The sequence below is a fragment of the Arachis hypogaea genome, chromosome 20, assembly GCF_003086295.3.
Source record: "Arachis hypogaea cultivar Tifrunner chromosome 20, arahy.Tifrunner.gnm2.J5K5, whole genome shotgun sequence".
Taxonomy (NCBI): domain Eukaryota; kingdom Viridiplantae; phylum Streptophyta; class Magnoliopsida; order Fabales; family Fabaceae; genus Arachis; species Arachis hypogaea.
The window spans coordinates 59,727,767-59,747,033 of NC_092055.1; the positions used below are offsets into that span (position 1 = coordinate 59,727,767).

General features: G+C 38.7%; 1 non-coding gene across 1 annotated transcript; it reads right to left on the reverse strand.

Moving 5' to 3' along the window:
- Positions 1 to 3,977: 3,977 nt before the first annotated feature.
- On the reverse strand, positions 3,978 to 4,085 carry LOC112788330 (small nucleolar RNA R71). The gene has a single exon (XR_003195698.1). It is a non-coding gene; the product is annotated as a small nucleolar RNA R71 (small nucleolar RNA).
- Positions 4,086 to 19,267: the final 15,182 nt, after the last annotated feature.

The following is a 19,267-nucleotide window of genomic DNA, read 5'->3' on the forward strand; positions in this document are numbered from 1 at the left end:
AATATTCAATATTTTTCTTGTATAGTTAGTAAATTTTAACAAATCCAAGTAAGATTTTTGCCTCTTCATTTTGAATCACATTTTTTTCGAACGTCATATATGTATATGATGAGCAGATAATTTATACGCTTTTTGGCATTATTTTTAGGTAGTTTTTAGTAGGATCTAGCTACTTTTTAGTATATTTTTATTAGTTTTCAAGCAAAATTCACATTTCTGGACTTTACTATGAGTTTGTGTATTTTTCTGTGATTTCAGATATTTTTTGGCTAAAATTGAGGGACCTAAGCAAAAATCTAATTCAGAGGCTGAAAAAGGACTGCAGATGCTGTTGGATTCTGACCTCCCTGCACTAGAAGTGAATTTTCTGGAGTTACAGAAGCCCAATTGGTGCGCTCTCAATTGCGTTGGAAAGTAGACATCCTGGACTTTCCAACAATATATAATAGTCCACACTTTGCCTGAGTTTTGACGACGCAAACTGGCATTTAAACGCCAACTTCCTGCCCTATTCTGGCGTTAAACGCCAGAACTGAGTTACAAGCTGGAGTTAAACGCCCAAACTGGCACCAAAGCTGGCGTTTAACTCCAAGAAGAGTCTCTACACATGAAAGCTTCAATGCTCAGCCCAAGCACACACCAAGTGGGTCCCGAAAGTGGATTTCTGCACTATCTGCACTTAGTTACTTATTTTCTGTAACCCAAGCTACTAGTTTAGTATAAAAACTACTTTTAGAGACTTATTTTACATCTTTGGACGTTTAGTCCTTAGACCATCTTTGATCAGTTTTATGCTATCATAGATCATATTGTACACGTATAGGAAGCTGGCCTCACGACCATGCCTAGACCTTTCACTTATGTATTTTCAACGGTGGAGTTTCTACACCCCATAGATTAAGGTGTGGAGCTCTGCTGTTCCTCATGAATTAATGCAAAGTACTATTGTTTTTCTATTCAAATCAAGCTTATTCTTATTCTAAGATATTCATTCGCACCCAAGAACATGATGAATGTGATGATTATGTGACACTCATCACCATTCTCACTTATGAACGTGTGCCTGACAAACACTTCCATTCTACATGAAAACAAGCTTGAATGAGTATCTTTTAGCCTCCATTCTGAAAGATCGGAGTCTTCGTGGTATAAGCTAGAATCAATTGGCAGCATTCTTGAGATTCGGAAAGTCTAAACCTTGTCTGTGGTATTCCGAGTAGGATTTGGGATGGGATGACTGTGACGAGCTTCAAACTCGCGAGTGTTGGGCGTAGTGACAGACGCAAAAGGATCAATGGATCCTATTCCAACATGAGTGAGAACCAACAGATGATTAGCCGTGCAGTGACAGTGCATTTGGACCATTTTCACTGAGAGGATGGATGGTAGCCATTGACAATGGTGATCCCCCAACATACAGCTTGCCATAGAAAGGAGTATGAATGATTGAATGAAGGCAGTAGGAAAGCAGAGATTCAGAAGGAGCAAAACACCTCTATACGGTTATCTGAAATTCTCACCAATGAATTACATAAGTATCTCTATCTTATTTTATGTTCTAATTATATTTTAATTATCAAAACCTCATAACCATTTGAATCTGCCTGACTGAGATTTACAAGATGACCATAGCTTGCTTCAAGCCGACAATCTCCGTGGGATCAACCCTTACTCACGTAAGGTTTATTACTTGGACGACCTAGTGCACTTGCTGGTTAGTTGTGCGGAGTTGTGAAAAAGAATTGAGATTATGAAAGTGCGTACCAAGTTTTTGGCGCCGTTGCCAGGGATTGTTCGAGTTTGGACAACTGACGATTCATCTTGTTGCTCAGATTAGGTAATTTTATTTTAATTTTATGCTTTTTATTTTATTCTTTTTATTTTCGAAAAAATTTCAAAAAAATAATAATATATAATTTATATTTGTTCTTAAGAATTTTTAAGAATGAATTCTAGAGTTTCAGATGATGCTTTTATCATCACGGGAGCTAAGTAATTCCCATCAATTTGGCTGTTGTATGTAATGTCCTGCTGAAGCTTGGCTAGCCATGTCTAATCTTTTTAGACTGAAGCTTTAGACTAACATTGCATGATTCCTGGAATTCGTATTAAAAATTTTGAATTTCTTTATTTTCTTTTTCCAAGTAATTTTCGAAAAACACAAAAAAATTTAATAAAATCATAAAAACCAAAAAATTTGTGTTTCTTGTTTGAGGCTAGTGTCAAATTTTAAGTTTGGTGTCAATTGCATTTTTCTTATTTTCAAAAATTCAAGCATGGTGTTCTTCATTGATCTTCAAGTTGTTCTTGATGATTCTCTTTGTTTGATCTTTAAATTTTCTTGTTTGGTGTCTTTTCTTGTTTTTCATATGCATTCTTGAATTATTAGTGTCTATAGAATAGAAATTTTTAAGTTTGGTGTCTTGCATGTTTTTCCTTTCTTAAAAATGTTCAAAAACATGTTCTTGATGTTCATCATGATCTTCAAAGTGTTCTTGGTGTTCATCTTGACATTCAAAGTGTTCTTGCATGCATTTGTTGTTTTGATCTTAAACTTTTATGTTTTGTGTCATTTTGGTGTTTTTCTCTTTCTTCATTAAAATTCAAAAATAAAAAAATATCATTCTCTTATTTCACTCATAAATTTTGAAAATTTGAATTGATTTAGTCTTAAAGTTTTAAAATTTAGTTGTTTCTTGTTAGTCAAGTCAAAATTTTCAATTTAAAAATTCTATCTTTTCAAACTTTTTTCAAAAATCAAATCTTTTTCTATTTCCTTCTTAATATTTTCGAAAATTTTAAAATTTGATTTTCAAAATCTTTTTCTTATTTTTATTTTCGAAATTAATGCTAACATTTAATGTTTTGATTCAAAAATTTCCTTTTCAAATCTTTTTCAAATTGATTTTCCATCATATCTTTTTCAAAATTTAATTTCAAAATCCTTTTCTAACTTCTTATCTTTTCAAAATTGATTTTTAAATCTTTTTCAATTAACTACTTGACTTTTTGTTTGATTTTAAAAGTTTTCTATTTCATTCATATCTTTTTCAAAACCACCTAACTACTTTTCTCTCTCCAATTTTCGAAAATCACTAACACTTTTTCAAAAATCTTTTTAATTAATTAATTTATTTAATTTTCAAATTTTATTTTAATTCTCCTTTTAATTTTCGAAGACTAACCAATAATTAAAATAAAAATAAAAATATTTTTTCTTTTATTTTAATTTAAATTCGAATTCTTCTCTCTTTCATCTCTCTATTTATTTATTTATCTACTAACACCTCTTCCACTCAAAATTTGAATCCCCTATTCTTCTCTATGTTTGAATTTTTCTCTTCTCCTTCTTCTATTCTTCTCTTCTTCTACTCACATAAAGGAATCTCTATACTATGACATAGAGGATTTCTCTTCTTTTCTGTTCTCTTTTTTTTCATGTGAACATGAACAGGGATAAAGACATTCTTATCGAAGCTGATCCTGAACCTGAAAGGACTCTTAAGAGGAAACTAAGAGAAGCTAAATCACAACTCTCTGGAGAGGACTTGACAGAAATTTTCGAAAAAGAAGGAGACATGGCCGAACCCAATAACAACAACAATGTAAGGAAGGTGCTTGGTGATTTCACTATACCAACTTTCAATTTCTATGGAAGAAGCATCTCAATTTTTTCCATTGGAGCAAACAACTTTGAGCTTAAGCCTCAATTAATTTCTCTAATGCAACAGAATTGCAAGTTTCATGGACTTCCATTGGAAGATCCTCATTAGTTCTTAGCTGAATTATTGCAAATCTGTGACACTGTCAAGACCAATGGAGTTGATCCCGAGGTCTACAGGCTTATGCTTTTCCCTTTTGCTATAAGAGACAGAGCTAGAACATGGTTGGATTCACAACCTAAGAAAAGCCTGAACTCTTGGGAAAAGCTGGTCAGTGCTTTCCTAGCCAAATTCTTTCCACCTCAAAAGATGAGCAAGCTTAGAGTGGAAATCCAAACCTTCAGATAGAAGGAAGGTGAGTCCCTCTATGAAGCTTGGGAAAGATATAAGCAATTGATCAAAAGGTGTCCTACTGACATGCTTCCAGAATAGAGCATCATATGTATATTCTATGATGGTCTGTCTGAGTTGTCAAAAATATCATTGGACCATTCTGCAGGAGGATCTCTTCATCTGAAAACTCATGCAGAAGCTCAGGAACTCATTAAAATGGTTGCAAATAACCAGTTCATGTACACCTCTGAGAGGAATCCTGTGAACAATGGGATGCCTCAGAAGAAGAGAGTTCTTGAAATTGATACTCTGAATGCCATATTAGCTCAGAACAAAATATTGACTCAGCAAGTCAATATAATTTTTTAGACTCTGCATGGATTGCAAGCTGCATCCAACAGTACTAAAGAAGTATCTTCTGAAGAAGAAGCTTATGATCCTGAGAACCCTGCAATGGCAGAGGTGAATTACATGGGAGAATCCTATGAAAACACCTATAATCCTTCATGGAGAAATCATCCAAATTTCTCATGGAAGGACCAACAGAAGCCTCAACAAGGCTTCAATAATAATGGTGGAAGAAATAGGTTTAGCAATAGCAAGCCTTTTCCATCATCTTCTCAGCAAGAGACAAAGAATTCTGAACAGAGCCATTCTGGCCTGGCAACCATAGTCTCTGATCTATCCAAGACCACACTAAGTTTCATAAATTAAACAAGGTCCTCCGTTAGAACTTTGGAGGCACAGGTGGGTCTGCTGAGTAAGAAGATTACTGAAACTCCTCCCAGTATTCTCGCAAGAAATACAGAAGAAAATCCTAAGAGAGAGTGCAAGGCGATAACCATGACCAACATGGCCGAACCTGGAGAGAGTGAGGAGGACGTGAGTCCCAGTGAGAAAAGCCTCATGGGATGTCCTCTGGACAGAAAGGAGTTTCTCTTTGAGGAACGAAAGGAATTTGAGGCTCATACAGAGATCATAGAGATTCCATTGAACTTCCTTCTACCATTCATGAGCTCTGATGAATATTCTTCCTCTGAAGAGGATGAAGACATCACTGAAGAGCAAGTTGCCAAGTATCTAGGAGCAATCATGAAGCTGAATACCAAGTTGTTTGGTAATGAGACTTGGGAGGATGAACCTCCCTTGTTCACCAATGAACTGAGTGCATTAATGAGGCAGACATTACCTCAGAAGAAACCGGATCCCAAAAAATTCTTTATACCTTGTACCATAGGCACCATGACCTTTGAAAAGGCTCTGTGTGACCTGGGGTCAGGGATAAACCTCATGCCACTCTCTGTAATGGAGAAACTGGGAATCTTTGAGGTACAAGCTGCAAGAATCTCACTAGAAATGGCAGACAAATCAATGAAACAGGCTTATAGACTAGTAGAGGACGTGCTAGTAAAGGTTGAAGGCCTTTACATCCCTGCTGATTTCATAATCCTAGACACTGGGAAGGATGAGGATGAATCCATCATCCTTGGCAGACCCTTCCCAGCCACAGCAAAAGCTGTGATTGATGTTGACAGAGGAGAGTTGGTCCTTCAGTTGAATGAGGACTACCTTGTATTCAAGACTCAAGGTTCTCTTTTTGTAACCATGGAGAGGAAGCATGAAAAGCTTCTCTCAATACAGAGTCAAACAAAACCCCCACATTCAAACTCTAAGTTTGGTGTTGGGAGGACACAACCAAACTCTAAGTTTGGTGTTGAGAGGCCCCAACCCTACTCTGATTATCTGTGAGACTCCATGAGAGCTCACTGTCAAGCTATTGACATTAAAGAAGCGCTTATTGGGAGGCAACCCAATGTTATTTAATTATATCTATTTATTTTCCATTGTTATTTTATGTTTCTTTAGGTTGATGATCATGTGAAGTCACAAAAACAACTGAAAAATCAAAAACAGAATGAAAAATAGCATTAAAAATAGCTCACCCTGGAGGAAGAGCTTACTGGCATTTAAACGCCAGTAAGAGTAGCAGAATGGGCGTTAAACGCCCAGTCTGGCACCATTCTGGGCATTTAACGCCAGAAATGGGCTCCAGACTGGCGTTTAACGCCAGAACAGGGCAAAAAGCTAGCGTTAAACACCAGAAACAAGCACCAACTTGGCGTTAAACGCCAAGAAAGGGAGAAAAGCTGGCGTTAAACGCCAGAAACAAGCAGCAATCTGGTGTTTAACGCTAGAATTGCACTCTAAGGGCGTTTTGCATGCCTAAATGGAGCAATGATGATAAGTCCTTGACCCCTCAGGATCTGTGGACCCCACAAGATCCCCACCAACCTCAACTCACTCTCTCTCTCTTTTTCACACCTTTTCATAACACTCTTCCCCAAATACCCTTCACCAATCACCTCCATGTCTCTTCCCCAAATATCCTTCACCAATCACCTCATTCACTCTCCCCCAAAACCCCATCTACCTTCAAATTCAAAATCCTTTTTCCCTCCCAAACCCAACCCCAAATACACGAACCTAACCCTCCCCCACTCCTATATATACCCCTCATCCCTCCTTCAATTTCACACATCACAAACACTTTATACCCCCTTGGCCGAACTCACCTTCACCCTCCATCTCCTCTATTTTATTGTTCTTCTCCTCCATTCTTTCTTCTTTGCTCGAGGACGAGTAAACACTTTAAGTTTGGTGTGGTAAAAGCATTGCTTTTTATTTTTCCATAACCATTTATGGCACCTAAGGCTGGAGAAACCTCTAGAAAGAGGAAAGGGAAGGCAAAAGCTTCCACCTTCGAGTCATGGGAGATGGAGAGATTCATCTCAAAGGTCCATCAAGACCACTTCTATGAAGTTGTGGCCAAGAAAAAGGTGATCCCTGAGGTCCTTTTCAAGCTCAAAAGGAGTGAGTATCCGGAGATCCGACATGAGATTAGAAGAAGAGGATGGGAAGTTCTCTCCAATCCTATTCAACAAGTCGGAATCTTAATGGTTCAAGAGTTCTATGCAAACACATGGATCACTAAGAACCATGATCAAAGTATGAACCCAAATCCAAAGAATTGGCTTACAATGGTTCGGGGGAAATACTTAGATTTCAGTCCAGAAAATGTAAGGTTGGCGTTCAACTTGCCAATGATGCAAGAAAACGCACGCCCCTACACCAGAAGGGTCAACTTTGATCAAAGATTGGACCAAGTCCTCATGGACATATGTGTGGAAGGAGCTCAATGAAAAATTGACTCAAGAGGCAAGCTGGTTCAATTAAGAAGGCATGACCTTAAGCCTGTGGCTAGAGGATGGTTGGAGTTCATCCAACGCTCTATCATTCCTACTAGCAACCGATCCGAAGTAGCTGTGGATCGGGCCATCATGATCCATAGTATCATGATTGGCGAGGAAGTGGAAGTTCATGAGATTATACCTCAAGAACTCTACAAGGTGGCTGATAAGTCTTCCACTTTGGCAAGGTTAGCCTTTTCTCAACTCATTTGTCACCTCTGCAATTCGGCTAGGATTGTCATAGAGGGAGACATCCTCATTGAAGAGGACAAGCCCATCACTAAAAGGAGGATGGAGCAAACAAGAGAGCCCACTCATGGACCTCAACAAGAGCATGAGGAAGTTCCTCATCATGAAATCCCTGAGATGCCTCAAGGGATGTACTTTCCTCCACAAAACTATTGGGAGCAAATTAACACCTCCCTAGGAGAATTAAGTTCCAACATGGGACAACTAAGGGTGGAGCACCAAGAGCATTCCATCCTCCTCCATGAAATTAGAGAAGATCAAAGAGTCATGAGGGAGGAGAAACAAAGGCAAGGAAGAGACATAGAGGAGCTCAAGCATTCCATTGGATCTTCAAGAGGAAGAACTAGCCGCCATCACTAAGGTGGACCCGTTCCTTAATCTCCTTGCTCTTATTTTTCTATTTTTCGAAAATTTTGCTTTATGTTTTATTTATGTTTGTGTCTTATTACATGATCACTAGTGTCTAAGTGTCTATGTCTTAAAGCTATGAATGTCCTATGAATCCATCACTTTTCTTAAATAAAAAAAATGTTTTTAATCACAAAAGAACAAGAAGTACATGATTTCGAATTCATCCTTGAAATTAGTTTAATTATTTTGATGTGGTGACAATACTTTTTGTTTTCTGAATGAATGCTTGAACAGTGCATATTTTTGAATTTGTTGTTTATGAATGTTAAAATTGTTGGCTCTTGAAAGAATGATGAAAAAGGAAAAATATTATTTGATAATCTGAAAAATCATAAAATTGATTCTTGAAGCAAGAAAAAGCAGTGAAAAACAAGGCTTGCAAAAAAAAAAAGGCAAAAATAAAAGAAAAAAAAAGAAAGAAAAGGAAAAAGCAAGCAGAAAAAGCCAAGAGCTCTTTAAACCAAAAGGCAAGAGTAAAAAGCAAGTAACCCTTTAAACCAAAAGGCAAGGGTAAAAAGGATCCAAGGCTTTGAGCATTAATGGATAGGAGGGCCCCAAGGAATAAAATCCTGGCCTAAGCGGCTAAACCAAGCTGTCCCTAACCATGTGCTTGTGGCGTGAAGGTGTCAAGTAAAAAGCTTGAGACTGAGCGGTTAAAGTCGTGATCCAAAGCAAAAAGAGTGTGCTTTAAGAGCTCTGGACACCTCTAATTGGGGACTCTAGCAAAGCTAAGTCACAATCTGAAAAGGTTAACCCATTTATGTGTCTGTGGCATTTATGTATCCGGTAGTAATACTAGAAAACAAAGTCCTTAGGGCCACGGCCAAGACTCATAAAGTAGCTGTGTTCAAGAATCAACATATTGAACTAGGAGAATCAATAACACTATCTAAATTTTGAGTTCCTATAGATGCCAATCATTCTGAACTTCAAAGGATAAAGTGAGATGCCAAAACTGTTCAAAGGCAAAAAGCTACTAGTCCCGCTCATCTAATTGGAGCTAAGTTTCATTGATATTTTGGAATTTATAGTATATTATCTTCTTTTTATCCTATTTGATTTTCAGTTTCTTAGGGACAAGCAACAATTTAAGTTTGATGTTGTGATGAGCGGATAATTTATACACTCTTTGGCATTGTTTTTAGGTAGTTTTTAGTAGGATCTAGTTACTTTTTAGTATATTTTTATTAGTTTTGAAGAAAAATTCACATTTCTGGACTTTACTATGAGTTTGTGTGTTTTTCTGTGATTTTAGATATTTTCTATTTGAAATTGAGGGACTTGAGCAAAAATCTGATTCAGAGGCTGAAAAAGGACTGCAGATGCTATTGGATTCTGACCTCCCTGCACTCGAAGTGAATTTTCTGAAGCTACAGAAGCCTAATTGGAGCACTCTTAATTGCGTTGGAAAGTAAACATCTTGGGCTTTCCAGCAATATATAATAGTCCATACTTTGCTCGAGTTTTGATGACGCAAATTGGCGTTTAAACGCCAACTTCCTGCCCTATTCTGGCGTTAAACGCTAGAATTGAGTTACAAGCTGGAGTTAAACGCCCAAACTGGCACCAAAGCTGGCGTTTAACTCCAAGAAGAGTCTCTACACATGAAAGCTTCAATGCTCAGCCCAAGCACACACCAAGTGGGTCCCGGAAGTGGATTTCTGCACTATCTGCACTTAGTTACTTATTTTCTGTAACCCAAGCTACTAGTTTAGTATAAAAACTACTTTTAGAGACTTATTTTACATCTTTGGACGTTTAGTCCTTAGACTATCTTTGATAAGTTTTATGCTATCATAGATCATATTGTACACGTTTAGGAGGCTGGCCTCACGACCATGCCTAGACCTTTCACTTATGTATTTTCTATGGTGGAGTTTCTACACCCCATAGATTAAGGTGTGGAGCTTTGCTGTTCCTCATGAATTAATGCAAAGTACTATTGTTTTTCTATTCAAATCAAGTTTATTTTTATTCTAAGATATTCATTCGCACCCAAGAACATGATGAATGTGATGATTATGTGACACTCATCACCATTCTCACTTATTACGCGTGCCTGACAAACACCTCCGTTCTACATGAAAACAAGCTTGAATGTGTATCTCTTAGCCTCCATTCTGAAATATCGGAGTCTTCGTGGTATAAGCTAGAATCAATTGGCAGCATTCTTGAGATTTGGAAAGTCTAAACCTTATCTGTGGTATTCCGAGTAGGATTTGGGATGGGATGACTGTGACAAGCTTCAAACTCGCGAGTGTTGGGCGTAGTGACAGACGCAAAGGGATCAATGGATCCTATTCCAACATGAGTGAGAATTGACAGATGATTAGTCGTGTGGTGACAGCGCATTTGGACCATTTTCACTGAGAGGACAGATGGTAGCCATTGACAACGGTGATCCCCAAAGATACAGCTTGCCATAGAATGGAGTATGAATGATTGAATGAAGGCAGTAGGAAAGCAGAGATTCAGAAGGAGTAAAGCACCTCTATACGCTTATCTGAAATTCTCACAAATGAATTATATAAGTATCTCTATCTTATTTTATGTTCTAATTATATTTTAATTATCAAAACCTCATAACCATTTGAATCTACCTGACTGAGATTTACAAGATGACCATAGCTTGCTTCAAGCCGACAATCTCTGTGGGATCGACCTTTACTCACGTAAGGTTTATTACTTGGACGACCCAGTGCACTTGCTGGTTAGTTGTGCGGAGTTGTGAAAAAGAATTGAGATTATGAAAGTGCGTACCAAGTTTTTGGCGCCGTTGAGATCACAATTTCGTGCACCAGTATACTTTGTTGAAACTTTCTATATTCTAGAATTATTGCTTTCCTTCACTGTAACATGGATCCTTTAAATGATTCTAGCATTTATCTTTCTAGTTTTGGCTAAGAGAATGTAGTAGAGTTACCACTATTTTAGTTTCCCCTAATTTGAGTAGTATTGATTTAGGCTTTTATTGCCCCTTTATAGGTTTTTTATGGATTGATAGCTTTTCTTTGAATTTTCTTAATGATTTTTGAAATTGTTGCTTTGTAACGTAGCAGTGGTGCCCGGTGCACGAATCTCGATACTTCGTACAACTGAACCAGCAAGTGCACTGGGTTGTCCAAGTAATACCTGAGCGAGTCAGGGCCGATCCCACGAGGATTGTGGTTTGAAGCAAGCTATGGTTATCTTATAGATCTTAGTCAGACAAATGGGAGATGTAGGTATGTTGTTTAAACGCATAAAAGAAAATAAAGAGAACTTAACTAGGTTGATATGTTTGCAATGATAAGAAGATAGTTAAGGCTTGGAAATGCTTTATTCTTTTGGATAACTCTGGTTTTACTATCTTCTTCAACTGTGAATGATTTCTTCTATGGCAGGCTGTATGTGATCAATGCCGGTTGAGAGGTCGCCAATGCTCCTCCAGATATGAACCCCAGGGTTAGTGTGGATTCATTATGATTGAGGGTGAAGCTCATGTAGTCCATTCTCCTTAATGATCCTACTCAAAACGCCATAGACAAGGTCGAATCTTCTAGATCAGAGAATGCTACGTGATGACCGGAATTCACTCCCCATATAAAAATTGATGAATCCATTCTTTTCGCAAGCGCACCAAAATTATCGTCAAGTAATAACCCACAGTGACGTGGGATCATATCCACAGAGATTGGTAGATTTGAGCAATTTTAATTAATTGGTGAATTAGTCAAGTTGAGCGGAATAGATTGTGATTACAGAATGGTAAATGGGCAGAATTATAAATGGCTCAAAGGTAAATAAAAGAAGTAAAGTGCAGAAAAGGAAATGGCAATAATGTAAAGTGCAGAAACATAAATGACTTAATTGTAAATGGGAATGGGGATTTGCAGAATGTAAAGAAAGCTATAAAGAATGTGGAAGATGAGAACAGGGGAATTCATTGAGATCAGGAGATGTTGTCTCTTTGGATTAAATCTAGCTCATATCATTTTCAATCATGCAACTCATTGACCTCTTGGAAATCATGATTGATTGAGCCCGAATCCCTTGGTGACTCAATCTCTCAGAACTTGATCAATAGCCAATTCCTTGGTCTAATTGCTCATGAAGAGAGATATGCTTGGTCCCTGATTGTACCACACATCATCATAGGTACCAGTAGAGGGAGGATTATATGTCACCATATCCAAACACCAAAACCCAGATCCTACTCAAGTGTGAGAAGGGATTTCTAGCTTAGTTTCATGTTTCCTTTTCCAAGGTTCTCATGAAACCCATTTTGTATTCAACCCATTTTCCAAGGAGATTGAACACTAGCATGAAGAACAAAATTTCTTCTAGCAAATCAAAGAGAAGATGAAGAGAAGAAGAAATTTACTATCATTAATCCATCAAGTACAACAGAGCTCCCTCTCTCAATGAGAGGGAATTTAGCTACTCACAGCTCAGAGAAAAGTACAAGAGATGGAAGAGATGACAAAGTGAAAAAGTAAATCTAAAAACTCTACTCCACAACTTAGCTTCCTAACTGCTTAACCCCCTTCTCAGTACTTTCAGGGGTTATTTATACTACTCTTAGCACTAGAAATAAAGAAAATACAAAAGTGAAAAGGAAAATACAATTTGGAGGGAAAAGAAACTCAATGAACGTGATCTCCCAGCTGGTGTGTGACTGGCGCTTCAGTGGCATGCCACGCCCAGCTCTAAATTTGGCTTGGCGTGCCACGCCCAACTCTTCAAGTGGCACGCCCTCCTTCGACCTCAAGTGGCACACCTTCGACCTCAAGTGGCACGCCCAGGGTTCTTTAAGCACCTGTGTAGCTTGGCGTGCCACGCCTTCGACCTTAAGTGGCACGCCCAGGCCTTTTCATTCTTGTTCTTGTTTCTGGAAAGTTGAACTAGCGTGGCACGCCCAGGGTCTGGCGTGCCCCGCCTATTTGTGTGCTTGGTTCCTTCATTGGCGTGCCACGCCCAGAACTTAAGTGGCATGCCCAGGTCTTCTTCTTGCTGATTGGTGATGCTGGCATGCCACGCCTGAGACTCAAGTGGCACGCCTAAGTGAGAAATGGTAGCTCGCGTGCCACGCCTTCGATACCAAGTGGCACGCCCCTATGGTTGGTCTCCTATATCCCTCTCTGGAAAATATAACTGGCGTTCCACGCCCAGGGTCTGGCGTGCCACGCCCAACATTTTTCCTTTGTCTAGTAATTGGCGTGCCATGCCTTTGATACCAAGTAGCACACCCAGCTTTGCTTTGGCTTCTTTGAGTGTTGGCGTGCCACACCTTCGATACCAAGTGGCACGCCCAGTGCTTGGGCCTTTGTCTTCGTCTCTGAAATTTGTACTAGCGTGCCATGCTTTGATGCTCAAGTGGTACGCCCCTTTAGTGTGGCTCTTTTAAACTTGGCGTGCCACGCCTGGCTCTTCAAGTGGCAGGCCCGAGTGACTTTTAAAGCTAGCGTACCACGCCTTCAATACTAAGTGGCACACCCAGGTGATGATCCCTTCTGGAGTGATGAACTGGCGTGCCACGCCCATGGCTCAAGTGGCACGCCCATAGTATGTGAAGGGTTAGGCGTGCCACGCCTAGCTTGGCGTGCCACGCCCCTTTAGTGGCCTTCATTATTGCTCTCTGGAAAACTACGCTGGCGTGTCACGCCCAGCTCCTGGTGTGCCATGCCCATACAATTTTGTGGCATTTGTTCCAAGTGGCACGCCAGTTTCACACGCCCAGCTGGTTTTGTTGTTTTTCTTCCCTTTTTATTGCTCTTTTTCACCTGAAATTCAGCACAACCCTATTTTAAAGCAATGTACCATAATATTTATCACTTAACTCATAAATTGGAATGATTAAATGAGATTATAATCTTTTATGATCCTTTTTAGACAAGAAAAAAAGGTAGATAATGCAAGTCATCACAACACCAAACTTAAGCTTTGCTTGTCCCAAGCAAATCAATGTGAGTAGTCCTTATATGAATTGAGACTTGACCTGGAACGGATGCAAACATGACTAAGGATAGGACTAAGTGTTTAACACATGCATGCATATTTTTGTTTCAATGCCACAAAGAACTCCTAGATCCTTGAGGGTTCTTTCAAGTATAAGCTCCAGGGGCCCTTTTTTATTAATTGCCACCTTGAAGTAGTAAGAGTTATTTCATTCTCTTTTGGTTGTTCTTTCCCTTCAATTTTTCTTTTTCGTTGACCACGACTTTAAGTGTTTTGTCTCAAGACAAACCTTTAGTTAGGCTTTCAATTAGCACTCCCAAACCAATTGGCTTTAGGGTATTAGGTGTTGAAATACCCTTGAGAATTTACTTGCCCAAGTCTCTTTTCTTGACACATCTTCACCACAAGCATCTACTAGGGTTTCCAACTCTTCTGAGCTTTTTAATGTTTCTTTCCATCCAAGTAGTTGATGCTCAGAGCCTTGGGTCTTTATTGCTCACTACTTCTTGGCTCTATAGATATTCAAGGAACACCCCTTAGCCTTTACTTGTCATACCTTCTAAGACTAGTTGCTTTTCATGACTCATTTTCTTTTTAGTTCATTCAAGGTTCTACAGTTAGTTCCTTGTCCTTTAGTTTTTGAATGGCCTCTCTTGGTCTTAGTCTCTTTTACTCTTGTTCTTGCACAACTCACAACAACTCTTATGGAGACAAACTATTCTTTATTGATGTTGAAAAGACTCAAAATAACATTGCATTTTCTTTCTTGTAATTCAAAGGACTCACAAAAGACTTCAGGGCATAAAAGAAAAAAATAGGCATTAAACATAAACTATCCTAGCATTACTATTTATTCTTAAACAGAAATTAAAACATAAAGAAAAACTTAAACAGAATTCAAAATTTAGAGTGTCAACCATGGGACTTAACAACCTTGAGCAGCTTCAGTTCATTGGCCCTTTTCCTTTGTCTTTCTTCTTGAAGGGGAGGAGTCATCTTCATCCTTTTTGGAAGATTCCTCTTGTGCCTTTGTGTCCTTGGGCTTCCAAAATCCTAGCCTCCTCATGTAATTCCTTTCATCCTCCTTGTGCTTGGCCAGAATTTCCTCTTGTCTAGCACTCAACTCCTCCATTCCTTGCATGAATGTTGGGTATCCAGGGTTTAAAGCAGCCGCAGCATTACACAAGTGATTCAGCTTCGCTTGTGTGTTGATATCATATTGCCTCCTTGAAATAGTTCTGGCATCATAAAGATTTCTGAACTCAGCAAGGTTCCTCTGTTGCCATTTGTTCTGCTCCACTATTTTGTTGAGTGCACTTTGCATCTCTCCCCAGTCGAACTATTCTTGCTGCTCCTTCCTCATGTGCTCCAAACTTTCTTGGAGTTGTTGTATGTTCTTATTCACTTGGTCTCATTGCTTTTGTTGATATCCTTGAGTTGGTTGTCATCCTCTCTCAGATGATGTAGGTCTCCTTTCATTTGGTGTACGTCTCCTTACAGTTTTTTTCCAGTTGAATCCTTCAGGAAATTGTTGGTATTATTAGTATGGTGGTGGTTGGAGTGCTAGGAAATGTGGTTGATCCTCAGCCTCTTCTTTTCTTGTTGTGGTTGCCCTTGTGGCACATGAGCATGAGCTCTGTGTTCCTTGGCCTTCCCTCTCACATAACTGAGATAGCCATAGGCTTGCCTAGGTTGAGGTACAGCATTGGCATATAATTCTCTCACCAAGCTTTTCACCACCTTCTTTGGTGGGTTGCACAAGCGTGCCCAGCCTCTATTGTTTATCTCCCTGTTGATCTCAGAGTGCTCGTTTCTCCCCAGCTGAAAACCAACCTCTGGGATGATTTGCCTCTCACTCACCCAACCATAAAATTGGTTTTGGTTGAATGAGGAGAGGAACTTGTACTCATTGAAGCTTGAACTTGAGGATCCAGAAATTGGTTCGTTGGTCTTTCTTTTCTTTGATGCTGAGGTTTTTGGTGGTGCCATTGGGTTGAGAAAGGGTGTTTGAAGGTTTAAAGAAAGTTGGGGAATGTGGCAAGAGAATAAGCAAAACACAATTTTGCTCCAATACCAAACTTAGGACTTGATTGTCCCAATTAAGAAAAGAAAAAAAAATAGGAAAAGAAAGGTAAAGGAAAGAGAAGAGGAGAGTCTGGAGGTTCTTTCATTTCTTTGAGGTTGGGGTTCAAAGTGTGAAGGGAGGTGGGAAAGTGAGGGGCTTTTTATAGTGGTGGGAAGTGTGGTCTGGATGGTGGGAATTGAAAGCACTTCAATGTTTTCCCACTTGGGGAGTGGCGCCTAGCATGGGAAAAGGCGCCAACCCTCATTTTGTTTGGTCTCCTGCAAGTGTTGAGTTCTGATAAACCCCATTTATAGGATTTATCTTGTGCTTAATTTTGGAGATTTTATGACCTTTTACCCACATTTATTCAATGAAGTAGCATGGTTTCATGATTGTCTCCTAATTGTGCTTAAGTGTGAAAATATGCTTCTTAGGCCCTTAATTGTTTAATCTTGATTTACCTTTGATTCCATTAGATGCCTTGTTATGTTTGTTAAGTAATTTTAGATTTAGAAGGCAAAGATTGGATCAAGGAAATGAAGGAAAAGCATGAAAAAATAGAGAACTCATGAAGAAATGAAGGAATTGCAAAAGCTGTCAAGCCGACCTCTTCGCACTCAATCGACCATAACTTGAGCTACAAAGGTCCAAATGATGCGGTTCTAGTTGCGTTGGAAATCTAACATCTGGGGCTTCGAAATGATATAAGATTTGCTATAGTTGCATCGCGCATTGGGGCGCGCACGTGCACGGTACGTGTACGCACCGATGGGTGCACATGGTTCACTTAATGCAACTCGTGGCCAGCGATTTTAGAAGCTTTGTGGGCCCAATCCAACTCATTTCTGATACTATTTAAGCCAAGGATTGAAGGGGAATTATCATACTTTTGATCACTAGTCATAGTTTAAGTTTTAGAATTAGTTTTAGTTAGTTTTAGAGAGAGAAGCTCTCACTTCTCTCTAGGATTAGAATTAGGATTAGGTTTAGTTCTTAGATCTAGATTTAATTCATGCTTTGATTTACTTTTCCTTTACAATTTCTTGTTCCTCTACTCTTCCTCTCTCTAATTTTGTATTTCATTCTTGTAATTGCTTACTTTGTTGTTAATGCACTCTTTCTTCTCCTATTTTCTTTTAATTCAATTTGAGGTAATTCATGTAGATCTTGTTTTCTTTAATTGTTGTTGTTAATTATTTGCAATTAGTTGTTGTTAGATTTTGCTCTTGTTGTAGATTTACTATGCTTTCCTTTTATGCCTTCCAAGTGTTTGAGGAAATGCTTGGTTGGATTTTAGTATAGATTTTGTTCCTCTTGGCATAGGTAGAGTAATTAGTGACGCTTGAGTTATCTAATTCCTTTGTTGATTGAAAATTAGAAGTTGTTAATTGATTTGGATACCACTAAAGCTAGTCTTTCCCTTGGGAGTTAGCTAGGACTTGTGGAATCAAGTTGATTCATCCACTTGACTTTTCTCCATGATTAGAGGTTAACTAAGTGGTAGAAATGGACAATTGTGGTCACAATTGAGGAGGATAACTAGGATATGACTTCTAGTTCTCATATCTTGCCAAGAGCTTTCTTAGTTGTTAGTTTATTTCTTTTGCAATTTACATTCCTTGTTCCTTAACTCAAAAACCCCAAACATACTCCATAACCAATAACAAGAACACTTTATTGTAATTCCTAGGAAGAATGACCCGAGGTTCCAATACTTCGGTTTATATATTTAGGGGTTTGTACTTGTGACAAATAAAATTTTTGTATGAAAGGATTATTGTTTGGTTTAGAAACTATACTTGCAAGGAATATTTATTTGTGAATTTTAAACCACACAAAACTCCTCTCGTCAAAATGGCGCCGTTGCCTGGGAATTACAATTGTGTGGCTTGTTATTGATTATTGTACATATGTGAATATTGTAGATATGTTTGTTTTTCGCTTAGCTTGTTTGTTAGTTTTTGTTAGTTTTAAGACTCTATTAGTTTTGTTTTTTTATTTGTCACTATGAATTCTCGTCCTTGTGGTTTCGGATATGGTTATGACTATGTTGTAGGTGATGAAAACTTGAATAATGGCTCACATTATAGGAGAGATGAATACTTGAGAAGGGAGCCACATTTATATGAGCAATCACCATGGCAACCTCCTCATTCAAGCTACTATGATGGTAATCCCTCCTATAATGCATATCATTCCAATGGATATGATGGTTCTTATCATGATTATTCCACTCAACCACTATCATTTCATGCACCATACTCTCAACATAGCCCTCAAACACCATCATTTCAACCACCATACTCTCAATCCACATCCTATTTCCACCAATTGCCTCCACACAATCCCAATCCATTTTTTCCCTATGCATATCCTTGTGATAATTATGAGCAAGCAACCATTGAATCACCACTACTCCAACATTTTTACCCTTCAAACCAAGTTCCCATGGATGATACACTTGGTATCATCCCTCAAGGGCAAGAAGAGCTCCAAACTGCACTCACTAGTTTCACCTTTACCCTCCAAGAACTTATGTCCTGTATACTTCGACCTTCTACCAACAACTAAAATACCTTCCAACCTCCAAGCTTTGGTAAACCTCCTTTCCAACCACATGATGAATTCTCCTTTCCATCACAACTCCCCATGGAAGAATATACATGTCCATCAATCCAAGAGCAATATGATCCTACTTATGTTAGCAAAGAGGAACAAGAATCAAAGGATCGTCTCAAGGAGGAAATGGATCGGCTTCAAGAAACCATTCGTCAAAAGTTAGACTCGTGGGATTCATGCCATAAGCAAAATATGTCCATGGATGATTGTGAAAAAGCAATCGAAGAGGGAAGTATGAGGGAGATTTTAGAGTCTCAAGTTGAGCACAAGGAAATGGAGTGTGTTTTGCAACAAGTGAAAGAGATGGAGATTATTGAAGAAGAAGAAGTGGAAGAAGACCTAGGGGAGGTTGAACAAGAAGGACGTTCCATCATTGAAGACAACTCTACATCAAATGACAATGGTGATCTTGTTGAAGCTTCTTCCATGGGATGTGAAACCGATGTTGAGGAGGCATGTGCACAACCTCCAATGCATGTTTTGATCAATGAGGAAGAGTTGGAAGAAGTTAGCAAACAAGAGGAAATTGAAGAAAGTTGTCAAAAGATGGAAGTCATCAAGGAGGAGCCAAGGGAAGTGGAGCCTACAATGTCAAGACCGTTGGATATCTTCCTTGCTAAGTCACCATCCAAATCACAAAGTGAGTGGGTAATCATCTCATCCTTTAATTTCCTTGGCCCATATCAATATGCATTGTTAGAAACGGATGGTCAACTTAGAACTACTTGTGGGTTAGAAAGTAG